The sequence below is a fragment of the Barbus barbus genome (genome assembly GCF_936440315.1).
Source record: "Barbus barbus genome assembly, chromosome: 2".
Classification (NCBI taxonomy): Eukaryota; Metazoa; Chordata; class Actinopteri; order Cypriniformes; family Cyprinidae; genus Barbus; species Barbus barbus.
Window position 1 is genome coordinate 5,355,718 of NC_136730.1, and position 25,671 is coordinate 5,381,388.

The 25,671-nt window shown below is 46.5% G+C and overlaps 1 protein-coding gene across 1 annotated transcript in view; it reads right to left on the bottom strand.

Annotated features, from left to right (window-relative positions):
- Positions 1-25,671, bottom strand: part of LOC306876949 (Fc receptor-like protein 5) — a gene marked incomplete at its 5' end in the record, with an annotated part of 78,803 nt that overhangs the window by 42,364 nt on the left and 10,768 nt on the right. The gene's annotated exons all lie outside the window — the stretch shown is intronic.

Sequence of the window (25,671 nt, forward strand, 5' to 3'; positions counted from 1 at the left end):
AACGACTTGAACAATAACATCACGGCACAGACAGCAAGGAGTTCGTCATGAGGAACTTCTACGTGGATGACGGTTTGACGTCGGTTCCGACAGAAGAGGACGCTATTGATCTTTTACAGAGGACTCAAAAAATGTTAGCAGCGTCGAACTTAAAACTCCACAAAATCACTTCCAATAGCAGCAAAGTCATGACAGCATTTGCCCCAGAGGACCTTGCAAAAGACTTAAAAGACCTCGACTTTAGTGCAGATCCACTCCCACTTCAGCGGAGCCTTGGACTGATATGGAATCTGGAGAGTGACAGTTTCGGTTTCCAAGTCTCCCAAGAAGAGAAACCGTTCACAAAAAGAGGCATCTTGTCAACAGTTCAGAGTCTCTATGATCCACTAGGCTTCGTGGCTCCCATCACAATCCAAGGAAAAGTTCTAATCAGAGAACTGTCGTCCAAAGAATATGATTGGGATGATCCTCTCCCATCAGACAAGCAAGTGTCCTGGAAGTTGTGGAAAGAGTCTCTTCTGGAACTAGAGAAGCTACACTTCAAGAGAAGGTATGTGCCTATCCCTCTTGTCTCATCTCAAAGTCGAGAACTCTGTTTATTCTCTGATGCTTCCACTCAGGCTATCGCTGCAGTAGCCTACCTGCGTGTCACCAATGATGAAAACCAGTGCCACGTAGGATTCGTTATGGGCAAAGCGAAGTTGGCGCCGCATCCAGCCCATACAGTTCCACGTTTAGAGTTGTGTGCCGCTGTCCTGGCAGCCGAAATGGCGGCCACAATTTGCTGTGAGATGGACATTGAGATGCATGCCGTGAGATTTTTCACTGATAGCAGGATTGTTATCGGGTACATCCATAACACCTCCAGAAGATTTCATGTGTATGTTGCCAACCGAGTCAATCGCATCAGGAAATCAAGTCATTCACAACAATGGCAGTATGTTGCCACTGAACAGAATCCGGTAGATCACGCCACCAGACCCACGTCTGTAGACATCCTCAGAGCCTCTAACTGGTTCTGAGGCCCTGAATTCTTGAAAAGCAGCAGTGAATCCCCATCTTAGGATGTCAAGCCTAATCATCGCAAGGAGAGTTAGCATCAACATGGATGTGTCACTGACCAATAACACAGAGATGCCAGACGAATCTGTTTGCGGTCTACTTTTTGTTCAGTATGGAGCATCCAAAAGCCATCACTCAGTTAATTTCAATCAGCACTATTTAGCCCTTCCCAGTGCTGAAATTGTCGTGGGTGCTTTATTTTTAATGTGTAAATGCGTATCTGAATGTAAAATTAATACTTAATGCTTATAATTTTAAAAACAATACTATAGTTAGTCTTTTAGCTCCCTTTTCAGAAACACGTGGTTCACCATCTTTCAGGGAAAGTTGCAGCATACAAAAAAAAAAACATTTTTTACCTGTTATAATATGCAGTTGTCAATCTTAATAAAAAACTGACCTTTGTATGAATCTGACGTATTCATTTTTTCTCAAACAAGTTTTAAAATCACAGATAACACAGGATCTGTCCTATAAAGAAGGGTTTGCCAAATGGGGGTTTGTGAGTTAATGAAAAGCTAATATATATATATAAACCACTGTAAGGGAACTGTTGTGTGTGTCATGTGTTCCTGCCTCTTGTGCCCATATTGGGTTTGTTTCCTGTCCTTGTTAAATGTAATCATTAGTTAATTCTTGTCTAGCCGTGTTTGTCTCATTATCTATGATTTACCTGTGTATATTAGTCCTGTCCGTTCAGTTAAACTTCGTCTGGTCTACTCGTTACTCCCCGGGGTTTGATGTCTGTGTCTTGCCCTGCCTTGTCTTGCCCTGCCTTGATGTCAGTAAAGTATGTTATTTGAGTTTATATCCTCGTCTGCGTGTTCCTGGTTCCTCCTTCGTGTGTGCACCGTGACAGAAGACCAGACCACAACAGTAAGCTGCGCCCCTTCACCTCGTTTTATTTTCCGTTTTTGAAAAGTCTTTTGTTTGTTCCTGTTTTGTCTGTCCCTCGTGGCATGGAAGTCGCCGCTCGTCATCCTGCCTTAGCCTGCGTCAAGTGGGCGTGGGAGTTCGGCGGGATCGCCGCGAGTGCCGCGAGTCCGCTGGCCGCGAGCCCTGAAGTCAAGCCCGCGGGATCGCCGCTGAGTCAAGCCCGCCGATCGCGGGAGATATCCGCCGCTGCCCGCGGCTATCCCAAGCCTGCCGCTCACTCCAGCCCGCCGTTCGCGGGAGATCAACGCTGCCGTCCGTGGGGAAAGCCAGCCCACCGTCGGCGGCTCCCCCATGTCACGCCGCCGTTCGCGGCTCACCCAAGTCCGCCGTCCGTGGGGAAAGCCAACCCACCGTCGGCGGCTCCCCCTGTGCACGCCGCCGGTCCGCCTCTGACTCAAGCCCACCGGATTGCCGCTGACTCAAGCCTGCCGGCCGCCGCCTCGGACCCTCTCCGTGGATCAAGTCCACACGTCACGGCCAGGAGTGCCGTATGTATGTCTCGTTGTGCCCACAGGAACATTTTAACTTACCATGTCTTGTCCATGGAGACTCGTCTGGGGCAGGCGGCTCCTTGAGTTGTGGCCATGGAGGCCAGTCGCAGCCGCTTGCCCCCCCTGTCGCAGAAGTGGAGGAGGTCGCTGAGGGACCCTGCCCCTGACTCCTCGTCATGCCCAGAGGAAGACTCAGCTTCCTAGCCAGCCCAGGAGGGCTTCTGGTTCCTGTGGGATGTCCTGTTTGTCTGACCCTGGAGGGTTTCTGTCGTGTTTTGTCTGTCTAGCCCCGGAGGGCTCCTGATACCCCCTGGATTCCCCATGGAAATTTTGGGGGGGGGGGGGGTAGTAGAGCTCTGGGTGGAGTGGGCGGGCCGTAGGAGGCCACGGCCACGAAGACCATCCGCCATGGCTTCCTGAGCTCCCAGCTCCGCCGGGGCCTCCGTCTGTTCTGGGAGCACCCACCCCCCCTCCCTGATGGAACTGTTAAGGCTCGGGACGAGCCTTTCGGGAAGGGGGAGTAATGTAAGGGAACTGTTGTGTGTGTCATGTGTTCCTGCCTCTTGTGCCCATATTTGGTTTGTTTCCTGTCCTTGTTAAATGTAATCATTAGTTAATTCTTGTCTAGCCGTGTTTGTCTCGTTATCTATGATTTACCTGTGTATATTAGTCCTGTCTGTTCAGTTAAACTTCGGCTGGTCTACTCGTTACTCCCCGGTGTTTGATGTCTGTGTCTTGCCCTGCCTTGATGTCAGTAAAGTATGTTATTTGAGTTTATATCCTCGTCTGCGTGTTCCTGGTTCCTCCCTCGTATGTGCACCGTGACAACCACAGTCTCTCAACTGAATATGTGATCATAGTAGAGTGAGTTTAGGAGGAAAATAATACTAATCTCACCCTTCACTGAGAGAGAAAGAGCAGAGCTTGATTGTGATGAGACTGATCTTCCTTTTATGTGTCCTTTACACGTGTACTGACCCGAATCAGATGTTGTAGATTGTATAATAGTGAGAATATTTTCAAATACAGTGTGATCTTTAGACACTTCTGTGCTGCCTTTATACCACTCATATCCACCTCCACCTACCTCCACCTATTGTTTTTCCCGATGTTTTTATGTACATTTTGAATTTATGCATTAAAACAACTGAATGGAAACATGAATAGGCCTATTATTACATTGTGTTGAGAATTTAGATTATGCTAATTTAATTAAATTTTCATATTGTTCATTCTGTTGGAAAAAAGTTTTATATAAATAAATTGGCATTGCCAATTAAAAATATATATATTCTAAACAATTCAAGTTTGTACAGTCGGGTTTTGAAACATTTGATAAAACTTTAAAATGAATAATTTGCAAAGATGAAGGACAAAATATGTTTGCAGTTACATATTAACAAGATGATAGTCAGGTATATTTAATAAAAACAAGAGTAACACAAAAAATCTAGCTTGTATTGTTGTTACTTTCGTCCCAACCGACGGAGTCGAAAGTAACAATCTGCAACTTATGTTCAAAGTGAAATTATTCTTAAGTCATTCTACATTTGTACAAAATACCACCTGGAATTGATAGACCACACTTCGGAGTTATTGGCCAGAGCAAAAATATATATCTGTCTACAACATTATCTTTTAAAATAATGTTCCCTTCCAGGAACTTCGAGCTGCGTCGAAACGCATATGGGAACGCCTTCAGCGTGACCAGGCTCTGAATATGATGTGTAATCAGTCAAACAAGGGCAAGGCGTCACGGGCGGGGTGACGTCATGACCAGGAAGCATATAAGCACGTGTGGCGGAGCCGGCTTCAGCTTTTTGTCATTCAGCGAAGCGCTCTGTGTGTGTCAGTCTTATTTACTGTTGTTTGTCCTAGTTTTAAGTGGAAAGCATTCAGTATCATGCCAAAGCCAAGGGCAAGCTCAGGGGTGAAGCTTTCAGACCACGTTTTGAGTCGTATGTGCATCCTTGCCCTCGCTATATCACGAGCGAGGACACACACGATTTGTGCGTGGTCTGCCTGGGTGCGGAGCACGCAGAATCGGTCTCCGCACCCGGAGGGCTCTCTACGAGAAGGGAGCCTTCGCGAGCCAGAGCGGCGGCTGCACTCGTGGGGCTCGCAGGCTGATCTGGCTGGCGAGTGTGAGACGGGCATGTCCTTATCTCCTCCCGTATCCGCCAGATCTGGCGCCCCGTCTCTCGGTGTGGAAGCTGTCTCTTCCCCCGAGACGAGGGCTCAATGCTTCGTCTCTCTTCCTCTGAGGAGGTTGATGTGATGAGCGTTCACGAGGTTTCGCCGCCTCTGTCACCCCAATATGATATAACTATGAGCTTTGTAAGCTGCAGTGTTTGCACAAGCATTATATGAATAAAGCCGGTCCCGCTTCTGCCTTTAAATCAGAGAGGAAAAAAGGCAGAGCGGCGGCTGCGCTCGCGGGGCTTGCAGAGAGAAAAAAAAGAGAAAAGGGCTGATCTGGCTGGCGAGAGTCAGACGGGCATGTCCCTATCTCCTCCCGCGCCTGATCTGGCGCCCCGTCTCTCGGTTTGGAAGCGGTCTCTTCCCCCCGAGACGAGGGCTCAACGCTTCGTCTCTCTTCCTCCGAGGAGGTTGATGTGACGAGCGTTGACGAGGATTCGCCCCCTCTCTCGCCCCAGAGAGCTACTTCTACACAGGAGCCTTCCGTTTTCCCCGATGTGTCGAGATCGCGGGTGAAATCTTTTCGTCCCGGCCATTCGTTCCCGCGGGAACAGACGCTTGCGAGCTATCTGTCTCCCTCTACGGCATCGCCTTTGAAGGCTCCTGCTCTGCTTACAACATCTTTGGTGGGCAGAGGGTATGCGTGCTCTCTAAACTCAGGTGGCTGCTGGGGGGGCGCAGCCTCCTCCGCATACCAGCTCCTCGCGCAAAAGGTCCTGACGGGCGAGCCCCAGGACCGCGGAGGGCGACCCCTACTGGGGTGGAGTGGCTTGCACCGCGGCACTCGGTGACCACTTCACCTCGGTGCCCCCTCCAGGGACTTGTCTGCTGACCCTGCCGCTGTTCCAGGGCACAGCCGGTCCCAGCGAGTATATTTCTCAGGTTTGTCCGCCCGGCAGCGCGGAGCCGAGAAACTCGCCTCAGCTGCCAGATTACACGTCTCCTGCCGGTGCGCCGCAGCGAGGCAGCGGTCTGGCCGCTTCTCTAACACCAGAGGTCAGTCTCGAGAGACTGATTCCCTTAGTAGATCGTTTGGCAGCCTGGCAAAGCGACTGCCGAATGTGTCTCTTTGGGTCCTGCGGACGGTAGAGGCTGGCTATTCCATCCAGTTCGATGGGCCACCTCCGCTGTTCAACGGGGTCTGTGTGACTACGGTCCGCCCCGAGCAGGCTCTGGTCTTGGAACAGGAAGTCGTGAGGAAGGAAGCCATCGAGTTGGTTCCTCCTCACGAAGTCCACGCCGGCTGCTACAGCATGTACTTCATTGTTCCAAAGAAGGATGGGGGGCTGAGGCCCATACTGGATTTGAGTCTTCTGAACCACTCAGCCAGAAAGCTGAAGTTCAAGATGCTCACTGCCAGGCAGATCGTGTCTCAAATCAGGTCCGAGGACTGATTTGTCACGACAGACCTCAAAGATGTCTATTTCCAGGTACCCATCCTTCCCTCTCACAGGGAGTTCCTGAGGTTCGCTTTCGGGGGCAAAGCGTATCAGTATCGGGTTCTTCCCCTCGGCCTATCATACTCAATTATATCGACGATTGGTCGATCCTCGCTCAATTAGAGCGGGCGGCGATTCGGCATCGAGGTGTCGTTCTCGCCCACATGAAAGATTTGGGGGGTTAAGACTAAACGCCAAGGAAAGTGTGCTTTCTCCAGCTCAGAGAACCACTTATCCAGGTGTAGTGTGGGATTCAACTACGATGCAGGCTCGTTTGACCCCTGCTCGGATCGAGTCGATCCTCACGGCAGTCGAGAGAGTGTGAGAAGGCCAGCCATTCACTGTCAAGCAGTTTCAGAGACTGCTTGGGCTCATGGCAGCTGCGTCCAGCGTGATTCCTTCTGGCCTGCTGTACATGAGGCCCCTACAGTGGTGGCTCAAGACCAAGGGGGTCTCCCTGAGGGGAGACTCGCTCCGCGCTGTCAAAGTGTCACGCCGCTGTCCGTGCCTTAGACATGTGGAGGAATCCTTGGTTCTTGTCCCGGGGGCCCGGTGCTGGGAGCTCCTTGTCGCCGCGTCTCGCTAGCGACGGACGCTTCCCTCACCGGTTGGGGTGCGGTCATGAGTGGCCACCCTGCCCGCGGTCTGTGGAGTTTTCGCCACCTGACGTGGCATATCAACCAGCTAAAGATCCTAGCTGTGTTCCGTGCGCTCAAGCACTTCCTCCCAGACCTAAGAGATCACCACGTGCTGGTGCGCACCAACAGCACGGCAGTGGTCTCTTACAGCAACCACCAAGGAGGTCTGCGGTCGCGCCCCTTGTATAAGCTGGCACACCAGATCCTTGTGTGGTCCCAGGGCAAGCTCCTATCACTGAGAGCTGTGCACATTCCTGGGCATCTTTATGTGGGAGCAGGCGTCCTGTCGAGACAGGGGCCGAGGCCTGGGGTATGGATGCTTCACCCTGAGGGGTGAAGCAGATGTGGAAGGTTTTGGCCAGGCACAGGTGGACCTCTTCGCCACTCGAGAGTCAGCGCAATGTCCCCTCTGGTTCCTCCAGCTCCTCCGGGACTGGACGCTATGGTACAGACGTGGCCGAGGCTCCGTCTATACGCCTTCCCCCCGATCGCTCTGCTCCCTGGAGTTCTGGCGAGAGTGCGCCGGGACGAGGTCAGTCTACTGTTAGTAGCACCGTTCTGGCTGGGCCGAGTATGGTTCTCGGACCTGATATCTCTCCTCGACGGCACTCCGTGGGAAGTGTCCGTCAGGAGGGACCTCCTCTCACAGGTCGGGGGCACCGAGGTGCACCCTCGCCCGGAGTGATGGAAGCTGTTGGTGTGACCCCTGAGGGGGCACAGCTCATAGCTTCCGGTCTGTCAACCGAGGTTGTCGAGACCATCCTCCAATCCAGAGCTCCCTCTACGAGGAAACTGTACGCCTTGAAGTGGAGGCTCTTCACTTCTTGGTGCGGGGACCGCCAGCTCGACCCAGTCAACTGCCCCGTTGGTGCAGTACTGGAGTTCCTGCAGGCCCGTTTCTCCGCAGGGGTAACCCATTACACTGTTAAGGTCTACGTGGCAGCTATTCCGCCATACCACGCCCTTAACGGTGGCCAGTCAGTGGGTAGACACCCCCTGGTTACACGTTTCCTCCGCGGTGCGCTGAGGCTGAGGCCTCCGGTACGATCTCGTCCCTACGTGGGATCTGGCTGTGGTTCTGGAGGCTCTGTGCAATGCACCTTTCGAGCCCATTCAGGAGATAACTGAGAGACTCCTCACTATCAAGACCGTTTTCTTATTGGCTATCACCTCTCTGAGGAGAGTGAGTGACCTTCAGGCCCTGACTACGGCCTCTATTCACTTTGCGCCCGGTTTGGCAAAAGTATTCCTCTACCCCCGCGTGGGGTATGTTCCGAAGGTCCCATCGGTCGTTCCACAGCCGGTCGTACTGCAGGCCTTCTGTCCTCCTCCCTTCGGGGAGCCAGACCAGGAGAAGCACAACCGCATGTGTCCAGTGCGAGCACTAGACGCATACATCCACAGGTCCTCCCTATGGAGAAAGTCGGACCAGCTGCCCGTGTGCTATGGTCCGCCTAAGAGGGGTCTTCCTGCTACGAAGCCCTCCTCTTAGTAGGTGGATTGTGGGTGCCATGGCTTTGGCATACGAGGCCTCTGAACTCCCCCCGCCGGTGGGAGTCAGAGCGCACTCAACCCGAGGTGTGGCGGCCTCCAAGGCCTTCTGGGCAGGTGTTCCATGCAGGACATCTGCAACGCAGCTGGGTGGTCCACGCCCCTGACTTTCGTTAGGTTCTATGACCTCGACATCCGAGCCACTCCCGGCTCCTCTGTCCTTTCACCAGGCAGGGACTTGTAAGTCTGGCGGCGTTGGTATCTCGTTCCCATATGCGTTTCGACGCAGCTCGAAGTTCCTGGAAGGGAACGTCTCAGGTTACGTATGTAACCATGGTTCCCTAAAGGGAACGAGACGCTGCGTCGCGTTGCCACACTTCCGACATCCCTGCCAGTGCTTGCTTCATGACTTGAAGCTGAAGCCGGCTCCGCCGCACGTGCTTATATGCTTCCTGGTCGTGACGTCACCCCGCCCGTGACGCCTCGCCCCTGTTTGACTGATTACACATCATATTCAGAGCCTGGTCACGCTGAAGGCGTTCCCATATGCGTTTTGACGCAGCGTCTCGTTCCCTTCAGGGAACCATGGTTACATACGTAACCTGAGACGTTTTTTCTGAAAAATTTTACTTTTGCCCCCACTCTCCCCTACATGTAGTGCGACTAGCAACCAACAAAGTACAAGAGAAACACCAGGGCTATTTATACAGAGGAGAACAAAAGGAACCAATGAGTTGCTATGAACTAATGAGTGTAAACTATGGGGGGAAACAAGGCATACAGCAGACAGAACACACACCGAGAAACAGACTTGAATAAGTATTGAATAAGTATGAAATGAATAATATTCATGATTCTGCTTAGCTAAAAATGCAGAATTATAAGATTTCACTCTGTCCTTGACTAGATACATAAAAAAATACTGAATTTTATAAAGTAATATTTTTTTTATTATTATTGATTATAATTATTAAAAAAAAGAAGAAGCTTGAATGTGTGACCTTGATTCAGCACATTTGTTGTGTCATTACCATATTTCATGCTAAATTAAATCTGTCTAAATTTTCATTTTGGTTAAAATATAGACGATACATACTGTCACGTTTTTGTATTGCAATATATTATGAAACAACATACAGTTGTACCCCTAGAAAGTATTAAAGATGGTGACGTTCATATCACTGTAAAGTCTTTAATGTCACAATTTACACGACATTAAATGACAAGCTCCTCAAACTCAACTCAAGATGTGAGTCTGCAGCACAGAGTGAGTCTCAATGTATGATTTTGTCAGCATTATTGTTCTATTGTTCTGTCAGTTTAAATCTAGTTTAAAGACCTATCTCTTTAACCTGGCGTACACATAACACACTAATGCACTTCTAATATTCAAATCCATTAAAGGATTGTTAGGCTGCATTAATTAGATCAACCAGAACCAGGAACACTTCCCATAACACCCAATGTACTTGTTACATCATTAGAAGAATGGCATCTACACTAATATTAGTCTGCTTCTTTCTTATTCCAAAGTCACTGCAGTCACCCGATCCAGTCCGTATCCAGATCAGATGGTGGATCAGCATCTAGAGATGACCTCTACAGAGACCAGGACAACAAGATGAGCCCCAGAGACAGATCCCCATTGAAGACGGCCATCGGGACAAGACCTCGGGAACCAGATGAATCTGACTTTGCTGCAGTTGGAATTGAACTGCTGGTTCATCTGGTCAGAGGAGAACTGGCCCCCGACTGAGCCTGGTTTCTCCCAAGGTTTTTTTCTCCATTCTGTCAGCGATGGAGTTTTGGTTCCTTGCCGCTGTCGCCTCTGGCTTGCTTAGTTGGGGACACTTAATTTCCAGCGATATCGTCGACTTGATTTGGCACAGAGACTATTTAAACTGAAATTCCTTTAACTGAAAATTGAGTGTTTAATCTTATCATTTTACATTATTTACACACCATTTTCCTATTTTGATATTGGAAAGTTGCTTTGACACAATCTGTATTGTTAAAAGCGCTATATAAATAAAGGTGACTTGACTGTTTAAATTTAGTTTTCAGTGTAGGGGTGAGGGCCAGAAGGGCATAAGTGACATTTTGGGTGATATATATATATATATATATATATATATATGTGGTATATATATATATATATATATATATATATATATATGCAAGTATTTAAAGAAAATGCAATTGAAACGTCTTATGTGTAATTTTCAGTGCATTTAAGAAAAATAAAGACATTCCAATCACTATTTTGCTGCCCTTTTTCTGAACCTTTGGCTCGGAATGCATTCTGAAATTCTCACTGCATTTTGCTACAATTATCACGTGGTATTATGATAAAAAGGCAATACCAAGTGTCCTATCCATAAGTCTAAATGCATTTAGAAAAACAGCATTGAAATTATATTTTGCAACAGTTTTTTCTTGGACATGCTAAGCATATCAAATTAATTTGGGTAATGCATTTAAGTTTTAACTTGCAACTTATAAAACCCTAAAATATGTTTTTAATTTGCATATTAAAACTAGTGTAGGAAATGGCAAATGTAAATTATATAATTGAATTTTCATTTTCACCTTGCACTAAACATTGCACACATGTTTGGGAAACTGTAAGTTTAAATACAGAAAAGCATTGCCATTTTGCATATTACATTACAAAATTAATTATCCTATGTATATGTTTTCATAGTTCTTACCATTACGACTTGAAATATGTTTGTCACAAGACATATTTAGCCATACGCATCTGGCTCTAGTACAGTGTTAGTCTGCAAGCGTTTGATCGCAGTCTTGTTTTATTCTTAGGATGTTTGTTGCATGTTCCAAAAGTAAATGTTGGAAAAATTTAAATCCTTTAAGAAGTGTTTCAAAGGGTGAAAAATCAAGGAAGTGACCTGTTAGAAGTGAACTTCCATTTGTCGATTTGTCACATTTTGTTGTACATTTCACGATGTGTGGTTTCAGGCTTCACCGATGCTTTGCAGCCTGTCAAAAAATAAACTGAAATGCCTTATTTTGTGTGATTAGCGTATTTAATTTATATAAGTTATTGAATGTACTGGAGCACTGCAGTAAGCAGACCAAAAGCTGAAGATCTAAAATAAGTTAAAATGTTAAGTTCAACTCAATTAATTTTTGTAATAAATTAGCTTAAATATTAAGTAAACACAACTTGCAATTACTTAGTAAATTCTATAGTGTTACATATTTTTTTAAGTAAAGAATGTTGAGTGAACTCAAATATTTAAGTTAAAATAAACAAGATAATCTTTGATATTTGAAGTAATATTCTTCCAAGTTGGGTTTACTTAAAAAGCATTTTGAAAAAATGGTGCATATATATTTTAAGTAAATCCAACACATCATTTTTACCAATGTAGCGGGTAACAACAACAACTTACAGTACAATGTACTAAAATGTATTTGTATGTATTTCATGTTAAATATATTACAAATACATTTAATTATTTATGTACTTAATAAAAATACCCTGCAATTGTAGTATGCAATACATACATTTAGTATGCTAAACTGGTATACTTAAAGTCTGCTAAAATGGAGCAATTTTATATTTTACGCTTAATACACTTTAATTGTGCTGAAATAGTGCTGAAGTCCAACTAAAGATATACTGAAGCATATTTTATTGTGCTAAAGTGGAACTATTGCAAGTATACTTCAAGTACAGGTTCAAAACTTGCATTTGATGAGCAATATTATTCAAAGATCATACGATCATCATATATAGTGAAATTAAAACACATTCTGGGCTTAATATTGAGAAATGTGCATAGTGCACAGGTAGTAGTCCAAATAAAGTTTAATTATATATATATGTAACCAGGTCAAAAGTTACTAAAGTCAATTACTGGACTGGTTAGCAGCCCTGGGTTAAGTGAACTGCACATATAAAATGTTTTAGTGCATTTCTCATCCATGGATGGAATGTTACACTGGCCCTTTAAGAAACGTCACTGTCTGGAAGTGTCGCGAGAGTGGTCTGTAAGCAGCACGGTTTTTCCAACGTGGTTTTGATGATGCTCATATGGACGCGGTGTCGAATCAAGGCAAGAAAAAGTCGACGATATAACAAAAATAGTGAGAAATATGCACTTTTAGTAGTTTGTGAAGACCTCCTCAGTGTTTGCTTGGCCGGATGGCTGTGTATGGGGTCGATTGGTGGTGATTTCTGTTGAGACACATCTCTATGTGGGGAGATCCCAACAACACAATTCTCTAGAAGCAGGGGAGAAGAGTGCTCTGTGTAGACCCTCAGTGTGTTTCTGGGATGAGCGTGAAACTTCAGAAGGGAAAAAAATCGAGTGTGTTATTCACTGTGAAAACGTTTACAGGTTATTGAGTGGTGATGAAAAAATGAGAGGCTGCTACTGTTTTCTATGTTAGCTAGCCTAGTTTTTGTGATTGATACGTTTAATGTTGTGACTGAGAACAAGAAAGATAGAGAGACCCATTTTGATGTGAAAAGCAAACTTTATTGTTTTCAACCACTTTACACAAACCTTTCTACTCTAACTTCCTGAAATTTTGCTTAATTAATGCTGTGCTGTTTCAAGTGCAGTCTGGAATAAAGTACCCCTTTATATACTTTTCATCCTGTGTCTGGTGTTGACACTATCTCTCATACCGGGCTACAGATAATTTTGGTACCAGGAGTGGGGTTCCATTGCTAATTTTGGGGTGACAGTTAGGTAGAGTGGGAGGAACATAGACAACAGTAGTGGTGAAGAGGCGTCTAGTAACCGGTGCCAAGGAAGTTGACGACGTGAAGTGTGACGTACCCGGAGAGCCTGCGGAGAAGCTAGGGACCAGCTTTCAGGAACGCGGGAGGGTGTTCACTTCAACGCTGGGATCGGTGGCGAAGGCGACCGCGGAGAATAGCCCTTCAGGTTAAACTGCAGTGACTGTGACTGTGTTTTATTACTGTGTGCCATTCGAGATAGAGACATTGCGAGACCATGGACCAGGACGACGATGTGCCAGCTGCTCGGGCTGGAGCCGGCCGTGATGTGGACAATGCTGGGCCTGCGGTCCATGATGATGAGGGTAATCCTGTGGCAGAACTGCAGTCACAAATTCTGGAGTTAGGTCGAAGACACGACCAAGTAATGTCAACCCTGGCTAATATGAATAATGCTACTAGGTCATATGTTTATATTCCAAGGGAACGTCAAATTGTGCCATTTAGTGGTGATCATGTTAAAGATGGTCAGTCTGTAGATGAGTTCATTGATGAGGTGGAACGTGTAATTCGAGTAAGGGGTTTGAACACTGATGACCAATTGGATTTCATACTTTCCCATTTAAGAGGTTCAGCTTTAGACGAAGTCAAGCTGTGTATGGGGGGGGAGACCAAACAACCCAGTGATCTGTTTTCATATTTGAGGGGGGCATTTAGGGAGAAACGTACTACCCCGCAGTTGTTGCATGCTTTCTATGCGCGTAGACAGTTAGAGGGGGAAGACCTCCGTGACTTTTCCCATGCTCTCTCCCAACTTCTTAATTTTGCTCTCCAGCAGTCCCATAACGCTGTGTCTGACCCCCAGCTTGCCTTAAGAGATCAGTTCATCGAAGGCATAAGAGATGCAACCCTGCGTAGGGAGCTGCGCAAGCTTGTCAGAGAAAAGCCTCAGTCTACCCTGTAACCTGTTAACCTTCAACCCCATTTAGGGCCTCGCAGGTGAAAATAACCTACCTGAATTAAAATGGTAACAGTTTGTGACAAAGTGTGCTTACACAAACAAATTAGGTATCTTTGGAAAGAAGAGACTCTGGGCTTTACTATCTATCATCCAGAGTTGATAATGCTCAAAAAGATAAAAAGTTATAGACACTGACGTGCCTTGAAAAATATTTTTCCACACTGAATGTTTTTTTATTTCATATACAAATACATGAAATAAGTCCTGGAGCAATCCAGAAAAGTAATGGATCGAAAGCCACATGTCTCATGAGTTCATATTTCAAATTTGAAGAAGATACCATGAAAAATGAGATTCCTGCAATATTTTTTCTGAAACTATTTATAGTCCCCCCACCCCCCTGTTTGAGGAAAAATAACCACCAAATGGATTACAGAATTATACAAGCTATTTTAGTCATTATACATGTTCCTGCATAGTTTTTCAATTATAAAATAATAGACAGATTTATTTGAGCACTAAAAAATACAAAAATAATTATTTAAGTAATAAAAAAGGAAAAGAAAATAGAAAAAAAATGCTTTGTATATAGTATGTATACTGAAGTATTCTTCGTTATTCGTTATTACAATGATAAATATCACTGCCAGACGTGAAGTGATATTGCCAGACATGGTCATAGAGTCAGTAAACACACGCTGATGTGCTTCCATTCAGATTATAATCAAACAGATGGGCCATATAATCAATAATAGCTGATCAATGAATCACAATGATAGCCGTCATAGAGTCGGTAATAAACACGCTGATGTGCGTCCATACATATTATAATCATGCAGACACGGCCACATTCCCCACACAATACACACACACACATATAAAAAATGTAGAAGAAAAAAAAAACAGTTTTTTATGGATAAAGCAGATCGCTAAGTTATGCCCCGCTCAGATGACAGCGTGCGTCACAGAAGCGTCACTGCCGGCAGGAGGGAGCGCCAAATTCAAATAATCTATATTCCGCTTTTCTGAGACTTTTTTTTCCGTAGACGGTCTCATTATGTTTGTAAGACCGTATTCTACAACATCGTTTTGTTTTTTTTACCACCAAGACGCTGTTTTTGAGCGTAATTTATTCCATAACGGACGCGAACAATAACTCTCTGAAGAAATTAAACGTAAACAAAGGAATATTCATCCTTATTACAACGTTATTGTTTCGCTGGACTAAAAGTGCTCGCTGGGATGTTTTTCTGTGGACCCTTACCTCTCTAACTAAACTGGGATTTCAGCAGTGGACGCGTTTGTGGCTCGTTATTACAATGATAAAGGTACGTACGGCTTTTTTACTCTGCGTGTTTGGATGTGTACTGCTTACACAAATGTAGCAAATTTGTGCCACTCATTCCTTATAAGCTTTCCATCGAAAAACAGCGATCTGTCGTCGATGCTTGAGGCTTAGACCCTCAGAATGATATATAGTTTGTCAAGATTAACTTTGTCCCGTTTCATTTATTCTATTAGAAAACAATGACACATGCAAACAAAGATCGTTCAGTGCGAGGTCGCTCTGGTGAAGGCTAACAGGTTAACGTCCGTGAAGAGGCCATGATGTGGGTTATGGAGGACAGACCCCATGGAGCTAATGTGGCCAGGAGTCGACACATCATGAGTACATGTTCGGAAGGGGTGCCAGAACCTTCCAATCCGGTCAGTACTGCACAAAGTGACATGGTTGTGGCTCTGCAAGAGGTAGTGAAGATAATCACTCAGCAGGGTAAAGCCATTGGAGAACTCACTAATGCGGTTCGTGAACTCACCGTACAGAAGGTTAGTTCAAGTGGTAACCAGATTGGCAATCCCAAAGTCAAGCCCAAGTACACAGATGATGGCCAACCCGTCTGTCTGAGGTGTGAAGGAGTGGGACATATAGCCAGACGGTGTCCCGTACCTCGTAGTTTCAACGGCCAGCCCACTTCCACCACAAGTTCTACGGTACAGGGAAACGGGGTCCCTCCGTTGCAGTGAGCCGAGCAATGAGAGGAAAACCAGAAGGCTCGGGATGCAGTACATTAACAAAAGAACGGTTCTTGGAGCGTGCCGTTGGAAGATGCCCTGAAGTTGATATCTGCATTGGTGGTGTTCCAGTGAGATGTCTGTTAGACACAGGAAGTAATGTGAGTACCCTAACAGAAAGCTTCTTCAGAGAAAACCTACACGGAGAGGACGGTGACCTTCATTGCACCTCTAAGTGGCTAAGAATTACTGCAGCGAACAAGTTACCCCTGCCGTACCTGGGATATGTTGAATTGGACATCCAAGTGATGGGGCTAACTATACCGGAGTGTGGTTTTCTGATAGTCCGAGATGTGGATGCTGCCGAGCCGGACCCAACTCCACCCGGTATCATAGGCATGAATATCACCCAGAGATGCAGAGAGTTAGCCCTGACGGAGTTTGACACCACATTAGGAGGAAAGTTGGACTCTGTGTGGCGAGAAGCCTTCTCTCGTGTACAGGAAGATGAACGAGGGAAGACAATGTCAACAGCCAGAGTTAGTTGTCGGGGCAAAGGCAAAACCCATATTCCAGCATCCTCTGTAGCCATCATTTATGCCAGAGTAAATAAGAGAGTTCCTGATGCCAGTCCTTGGCTATTGCTGGAACCAGGAAGCACCCCATTACCAGGCGGATTGATCCCCATGCCCACCTTAGTGTCGTCTGGAAGTCAAGTGTTTCCAGTTCAAGTGGTCAACCTCTCCCAAGAAGATGTCTGGCTGCCACCTAAAGTTCCGCTTGGAATACTTACCCCCTGTCAGTGTGTTGAGAGTGAAGCTTGTCTGGTGAGATTCCAGCGTATCTCTGCTGATCACGAAGAAGTGAGAGTCGATGAGAAGGATGAACCAGAGTCTGGTACTGGCCTAAGTAATCTGTTGAGTAGACTGCATATAGGAGGTACACCGGAACAGCAAGCAAGGCTTGGAGTGCTACTTTTGAAGTATGCAGATGTGTTTGCAGTCCGTGATGAAGACCTGGGATATACAGATCGGGTGAAGCATGAAATCCACTTGACGGATGATACTCCCGTAGCTCAGCCATATCGCAGGATACCGCCGACCCAGTTTGAGGAGGTCAAAGAGCATGTCTCGGGTTTACTCCGGAAGGGTGTCATCCAGGAAAGCTCGAGTTCCTATGCTTCACCCATCGTTCTGGTGTGCAAGGCTGATGGAAGTCTGAGGCTGTGTGTGGATTATAGGAGACTAAACTCGAAGACTAAGCGTGACGCTTTTCCATTGCCGCGCATTGATGAGAGCTTGGATGTGTTGGGCGGGGCACAAGTTTTCTCAACAATAGACCTTGCTAGCGGTTACCATCAAGTGGCGGTCCATGAAAAGGACAGACCGAAGACAGCATTTACCACACCGTTTGGCCTATATGAATACCGGCGGATGCCTTTCGGGCTATGCAATGCGCCTGCAACATTCCAGAGGCTCATGCAGGCCGCCATGAGTGACTTGGTGTTCCAGATTGTGCTCATCTACTTGGATGACTTGTTGGTGTACTCGTCCACCTTTCACACACACCTGGTGCGACTGGAAACTGTGTTTGGAAGGTTAAGGGAAACTGGACTGAAGATTAAAATAGAGAAATGTCATTTCCTACAGCCTGAAGTGAGATTCCTGGGCCATCAAGTCTCACCCCAAGGTGTGAGTACAGACCCCAATAAAATAAGTGCAGTTCGGGAGTGGCCAGTTCCCAGTACTCTCAAGGAACTCCGATCGTTCTTGGGGTTTTGTAGTTATTACCGGAGATTCATCGAGGGTTTCTCAAAGATAGCCGGACCTTTGCATGATGTGGTGAACGTATGCCTAAGAGAGACAAGCCACGTCAAGGCAGTTCAGCTGTATAAGAGTGTTTGGACTTCTCAGTGTCAAACAGCATTTGAACATCTTAAAGACAGACTTACCAGTGCACCCACGCTCGGTTATGCTGATTTCACACTTCCCTTTGTGATTGAGACTGATGCAAGCAACCAGGGGTTGGGAGCGGTCTTGTATCAGCATCAAAATGGTAAGAAGACTGTGGTTGCTTATGCCAGTAGAAGGTTGAGAGGGGCTGAGAGAAATGATAAAAATTACAGCAGCATGAAGCTGGAACTGTTAGCGCTGAAGTGGGCGGTCACCGAAAAGTTCCGAAGTTATCTGCTGGGTTCCAAATTCAGTGTCATAACGGACAACAACCCCCTCTGCCACCTCAGGACTGCCAAATTGGGAGCCATTGAACAACGCTGGGCTGCTCAGCTCGCTGTGTTTGATTTTGAAGTCAAGTACCGCCCTGGACGGTGTAACACTGCTGCTGATGCTCTTTCGAGGAGACCAGGATCTGAGGAACCGGACTCTGCAAGCGAAGACGCCGAGTATGATGGCTGTGTGGCGATCTGTAACTTGCTCAGGACAGGAACAGCTCTGGGACCAGACCTGTTAGCAGCAGGAGTTGAGTGCCGCAAAGTTAGGAAGTTACAGGCAACTTCTGCAGGAGAGGAGGATATTGAGTGTGAGAATACCCCCACTCTGCCTGGGTATTCAAAGTCGGAACTTTGTCAGTTCCAGGAGTCTGACCCAACACTCAGTGTGTTTTGGAAGTTCTGGAGCAGGAAAAAGAAACCTACTAAGCAAGAGAGGATAGGCTTGCCCAGAGCCGTGCGATCCCTGCTGAAGCAGTGGCCAAAGATAAGTGAAAAGGATGGTCTGTTATACCGTGTGATCAATGATGTCCACACTGGAGAATGTCATCAGTTGTTGTTACCTACCTGTTTGACAGATCAAGTCTTGAAGAATGTTCACGATAAGATGGGTCATCAGGGTATAGAGCGGACCTTAGGCCTGTTGAGACAGAGATGTTTCTGGGGAGGAATGTATGAGGATGTGGAACGGTGGGTAAAGCGATGTCAGCGATGCGTGTTGGCGAAGATGCCGCAACCAAAAGTTAAGGCACCTTGGGCTTCATTCTTGGCCACACGGCCGTTGGAGGTTGTAGCAGTAGACTTTACAATTCTCGAACCGGCTACGGATGGGCGAGAAAATGTTCTAGTAGTGACGGATGTGTTCACAAAGTTCAGTCAAGCATTTCCCACCCGTGATCAAAAGGCGGAGACCACTGCCAAGATCCTCCTCAGAGAATGGTTCCTGAAATATGGAGTGCCACAACGCTTGCACTCTGATCAGGGCCGGAATTTTGAAAGTGCTGTGATTGCGGAGCTCTGCAAGTTGTATGGAGTCAAGAAAACGCGCACGACACCGCATCACCCCCAGGGCAATCCTCAATGTGAGAGGTTCAACAGAACTCTTCATGACCTTTTGAAGTCCCTCCCACCCGAAAGGAAGCGCAGGTGGCCTGAACACTTATCAGAGCTCGTCTACGCATACAATGTGACGCCACACTCATCCACAGGGTACTCGCCGTATTATCTGTTGTTTGGGATCCAGCCGCATCTGCCAGTTGATGCTCTGTTGGGCCAGGAGCCTGTAACCGATGACAAACCTGACTGGCTAAAAGTACACCAGGAACGCCTCCGAGATGCCCATGTTCGAGCAAAGGAATATGCAGAAAGGAAGGCTGTGGAGAGAGCAGAGCGGCATGAGGAGAAGGTATTTTGCCCTGCTGTAGGGATTGGACAACTTGTGTACCTACGACACCGACCACTAGGAAGAAACAAGATCCAGGACGCGTGGTCTTCAACAATGTACAAGGTGTTAGAGGTTCAAGGGACGACCTACACCGTGGAGCCCGTTGAAGGAGGTACAGTGAAAAGGGTGCACAGATCCAACCTCAGACCCTGCAATAATCCAGCCCCAGTACCCATGCCAAGGCGTCGGCAAACTTCTGTGGAGGAGGTACCTACCCCAGATTCTGAGTCAGAGATTACCTCATTGGAGGCTGAGTGTGTTCTAGTGGAGGAAGTTCCGTGTCTCAAGGAGAAACTGACAGTAGCACCAGCATCTGAGCATCAAAGACAGCCAGTTCCTGGGCACAGAGACCGTTTCAAGGATCAGACAGAGGAATCTGATAGGAGGGGTTATTGCTCGGAACTGGAGCGCAGTGAGACCCCTGACGAAACCCTGGGAGTGACGCCAGTATCTCTGGAACCAGAAACAGAAAGTGTCCACTTACCTGCTGAGAATCCAGCGATGAGACCAGTGCCTGCACCTAGAAAGGAAAGAAAAGGGTGTGATAAGCTGGAAGTGCCTTGTCCTGCTGTGCGTAGAACACAAAGGACAACTGCAGGAATGCATAGTAACCCGAACCGATTGCCTAAGTCGACGTGTAATGCAGTGTCTTTTAGTCCTGATGTGCTCTCCCAGGTGCTAGCTGGAATGGTCCTCTATACCACAGGACAGCTTCAAGGAGGGCAAGATGATTAGGGTTGGTAGTCACCGGGGACGTTGACTATCAGCAGGGGAGAGTGTAACCAGGTCAAAAGTTACTAAAGTCAATTACTGGACTGGTTAGCAGCCCTGGGTTAAGTGAACTGCACATATAAAATGTTTTAGTGCATTTCTCATCCATGGATGGAATGTTACACTGGCCCTTTAAGAAACGTCACTGTCTGGAAGTGTCGCGAGAGTGGTCTGTAAGCAGCGCGGTTTTTCCAACGTGGTTTTGATGATGCTCATATGGACGCGGTGTCGAATCAAGGCAAGAAAAAGTCGACGATATAACAAAAATAGTGAGAAATATGCACTTTTAGTAGTTTGTGAAGACCTCCTCAGTGTTTGCTTGGCCGGATGGCTGTGTATGGGGTCGATTGGTGGTGATTTCTGTCGAGACACATCTCTGTGTGGGGAGATCCCAACAACACAATTCTCTAGAAGCAGGGGAGAAGAGTGCTCTGTGTAGACCCTCAGTGTGTTTCTGGGATGAGCGTGAAACTTCAGAAGGGAAAAAAATCGAGTGTGTTATTCACTGTGAAAACGTTTACAGGTTATTGAGTGGTGATGAAAAAATGAGAGGCTGCTACTGTTGTCTATGTTAGCTAGCCTAGTTTTTGTGATTGATACGTTTAATGTTGTGACTGAGAACAAGAAAGATAGAGAGACCCATTTTGATGTGAAAAGCAAACTTTATTGTTTTCAACCACTTTACACAAACCTTTCTACTCTAACTTCCTGAAATTTTGCTTAATTAATGCTGTGCTGTTTCAAGTGCAGTCTGGAATAAAGTACCCCTTTATATACTTTTCATCCTGTGTCTGGTGTTGACACTATCTCTCATACCGGGCTACATATATATATATATTTTTTTAAATCAGTATGTCTTGAGCAATATGTCAGTAAATATATTAATAGAGTTGAACTATACTTGGTATGAAATAAATGTATTTTGAATATATACATTTTATTTTACTATGGCTGTTATCATACAGGCACTCAGTTACTGCTTAGCTACAAGACAGAAGAGACAGACAGACATAGACAAAGGAGATGACAGAGGAAAGGATACAAGAAATGCAGTGAGTGAAACGTTATAGAGATGTCCAGCTGGGATCACTGCTGTGAAAAAGAAAGCTTACGTACTCTGCACAAATGGACACCAAGTCTTATACGGACACTGAGATTTACGAGTCAGCGAGTCAGAGCAGGCTACTATTTCATGTACAATTCACAATTCCATCTGAAACTTTCTTTATGACACACATTCATACTAGTTCAAATCTATTAACATTTTATTTACTTTATTGTTTATTTACTGACAAATCACTCGATACTTACTGATATGAAAATTATAATTAAACTTTATTTGGACTACTACTTGTGCACAATGCACCTTTCTCAATATTAAGCCTAAAATGTGTTTTAATTTCACTATTTATGATGATCCTATGATCTTTGAATAATGTTGGTCTTTAAATGCATGATATTTAAAGTGTACCTGAGGTATAATTACAATAGCTTCACTTTAACACAATCAAATAAACTTATAAACAGTATATCTTTAGTTGGACTCCAGCACTATTTTCTTAAAATTAAAGTGCATCAAGTACAAAATTAGTTGTTCCAATTCAGCAGACTTTAAATATATAAAAATAATATGTAAATGTATTTGTAGTAGAGCATGAAATAAATTATTTCAAATACATTTTTATATATTTATTTTTCACTAGGGAAGGCATCTGTAAAGGCTTTTCAATCGACCATTTGACCAAATTGTTAAGTGGCTGAGATGGCTATTTCAGTAAAATTAAGCACATTTAATTAACTAATATGAAGGGCTTTTTTTATTTGATATTTTATTTTATCACAATGATTGTTATTTCTTTTAAACTCATTAATGTAATGTTTTGTTGAATTAAACATTGGTGCCAAAAAGGCATAAGTGACATTTAAAAAAATATATATATATATATATATTTTTTTTTCTGAATAAATGTTAAAATAGTGTTCAATAAGTATACTGGTATCCATGTGTGTACACATTTTTATTAAAAAAGATTGAAATCTACACTAAATCAGATCAAACTATGGTCAGTTTTTGTTTGGGACCTCCTGTAAAGTTGGTGAAATGTGACTTACGCCCCTTCTGGTTCTCACCGCTTCTGTTCCTGTTTCCTGTGTTCTCTGTTACTTGAGTTCTCTATTAGTCTTCTTGGTTAATTAGCTCCACACTCCTTCTTCTTCTTCATGATTACACTCCTATTTAAACTCTTAATTTCTCCAGCTCTTTGTTCACGTCTCAGTTGGTGTTTGTAATCTTATCCCTGAGTTTCCGGTTCCTATTGGATTCACTTATTAAATGTTTCTTGAACTTTCTAGCATCATGTTCCTCATCACAATTTATGTTCACTAAACTAATTGAAACAGTTATTTGACAAAGCTTACGAAACAAAGCGGCTCAAACAGAAAACATGACGAAACATTAAAAAAGGGCTCCATGCTTATACAAGAAAGATGTAAAGAGTGGAGAGTATAATACACTTCTGTTTTTGTTTTCCTTGATGAAAGGATGAATGACAGGTTTATAAATGCAACACAGTGCACACAATACAACACGATTTTAAAGATTTAACCTTCAGTATGGAATTATCTGTAAATTGTTGGTGGGCTGCAGTCATCTACTAAAAGCTTGCATTGCTTTTGTTTTCTTTCTTTCTATTTTTATTTCTGCTTAGATCTTGACTAATGCCCCAATAATGGATTTGCTATTTCTGCAAAAGAATTGTCATGCTCGGGCAAACCGCTGTAGAGTTGATATCTCTATAGAGTTAGAACCGATGAATGCGGTTCACAGGTTTCATAGAAAGAGAATGATGTGCGCCGAATGAGTCGCTGGTTGCTGATAAAACAGCTCTAATCGAGAGCCAACCCAAACACAATGACCTGTGAAATAAATAATCATCATGTATTAAAGAAGAGTGGCTTGATTAAGTGCTGAAAATGTCACGGTACGCCCCCAGGAATGGCGTGGAAAGACGAGGTCAGGGTCCAAATGCAGGTAAGGCTTTTAATAATATAAATAAAGGCCAACACGGCACAACAAACACTTCAAATCAATGGCAGACGACATGGCAAGACAAATAATGAACCCAGGCAGAGTAGTGGGAGAGGGGATACTAAATAGTCCGAGACAAATGGGAAACAGCTGTGGGTGTCCTGAGTGTCATGATGATGCAGCAGGTGTGTGTTATGTGGCAGGTGTAAGTGATATGGGAGATGAGTCCGAGAGAACGAGAGATGGCGGCCTCCTGTGGCGCCAGGGAGGAGTGCAGGACCCGGACTCGTGACACTACCCCTCCCTAAAGGAACGGCTTCCAGACGTTCCATCAACCGCAAAAGTCTGGAGGGAGGTGGAACAGGGGGATGGTGAAACAGGGGGAGGGATGGCGGGCCAGGTCCGTGTAGAGGTAGAGGGTCTGGAGACAGAGGCCGAGCAGGAGACCGGGGCGGATTCTGAGGGTTGGACCAGGGAGACTCCAGCCAAACAGGAACCCCAGCGAACGGCCAGGGTGGGACCGGAGGGACAAACCAGGCGGGCACCGCCGCCTCGGGAGCGCTGTGAGCGGGTACCGCCGCTTCGGAAGCCTTGAGAGCGGGCACTGCCGCCTCGGGAGCTTCGCGAGTGAGCACAGCTGTCTCGGGAGCTTCGTGAGTGAGCACAGCTGTCTCGGGAGCTTCGTGAGCGAACGCCGCGCTCTCAGGAGGAACGTGAGCGATCACAGCTGTCTCGGGAGGAACGTGAGTGAGCACAGCTGTCTCGGGAGGAACGTGAGTGAGCACAGCTGTCTCGGGAGCTTCGTGAGCGAACGCCGCGCTCTCAGGAGGAACGTGAGCGATCACAGCTGTCTCGGGAGGAACGTGAGTGAGCACAGCTGTCTCGGGAGGAACGTGAGTGAGCACAGCTGTCTCGGGAGGAACGTGAGTGAGCACAGCTGTTTCGGGAGCTTCGTGAGTGAGCACAGCTGTCTCGGGAGCTTCGTGAGTGAGCACAGCTGTCTCGGGAGCTTCGTGAGCGAACGCCGCGCTCTCAGGAGGAACGTGAGTGACCACAGCTGTCTCGGGAGCTTCGTGAGCGAACGCCGCGCTCTCAGGAGGAACGTGAGTGATCACAGCTGTCTCGGGAGGAACGTAAGTGAGCACAGCTGTCTCGGGAGCAACGTGAGTGACCACAGCTGTCTCGGGAGCTTCGTGAGCGAACGCCGCGCTCTCAGGAGGAACGTGAGTGATCACAGCTGTCTCGGGAGGAACGTAAGTGAGCACAGCTGTCTCGGGAGCAACGTGAGTGACCACAGCTGTCTCGGGAGCTTCGTGAGCGAACGCCGCGCTCTCGGGAGGAACGGGAGCGAGCACAGCTGTCTCGGGAGCAACGTGAGTGAGCACAGCTGTTTCGGGAGCTTCGTGAGCGAACGCCGCGCTCTCGGGAGGAACGGGAGCGAGCACAGCTGTCTCGGGAGGAACGTGAGTGAGCACAGCTGTCTCGGGAGGAACGTGAGTGAGCACAGCTGTCTCGGGAGCTTCGTGAGTGAGCACAGCTGTCTCGGGAGCTTCGTGAGTGAGCACAGCTGTCTCGGGAGCTTCGTGAGTGAGCACAGCTGTCTCGGGAGCTTCGTGAGCGAACGCCGCGCTCTCAGGAGGATCGTGAGCGTGCATCGCCGCCTCGGAAGTCTTGTGAACGGGTTCCGCAGCTAAATCCACCCGAAAGGCTGAGCCGCTCAAGTAAAGAGCCCGATTCACGTACTCCTCCAGTGATTCCTCGGGGTGCCAGTAAGGCATAAGGGACTTGAAGGGCTCCACTAGGCCTCCCCAGAAAAAAACCACGAGGCAGGACCTCTCAGTGGTCGACTGACCAGCCAGTCCAGTGAAGTCCCTGGCATAATCCTCAATGCTCCGTTTCCCCTGGCGGATGTTGAGGAGCCTCCCTGCTGGACCCATCTTAGCTGGGTTCATTCTGTCACGGTACGCCCCCAGGAATGGCGTGGAAAGACGAGGTCAGGGTCCAAATGCAGGTAAGGCTTTTAATAATATAAATAAAGGCCAACACGGCACAACAAACACTTCAAATCAATGGCAGACGACATGGCAAGACAAATAATGAACCCAGGCAGAGTAGTGGGAGAGGGGATACTAAATAGTCCGAGACAAATGGGAAACAGCTGTGGGTGTCCTGAGTGTCATGATGATGCAGCAGGTGTGTGTTATGTGGCAGGTGTAAGTGATATGGGAGATGAGTCCGAGAGAACGAGAGATGGCGG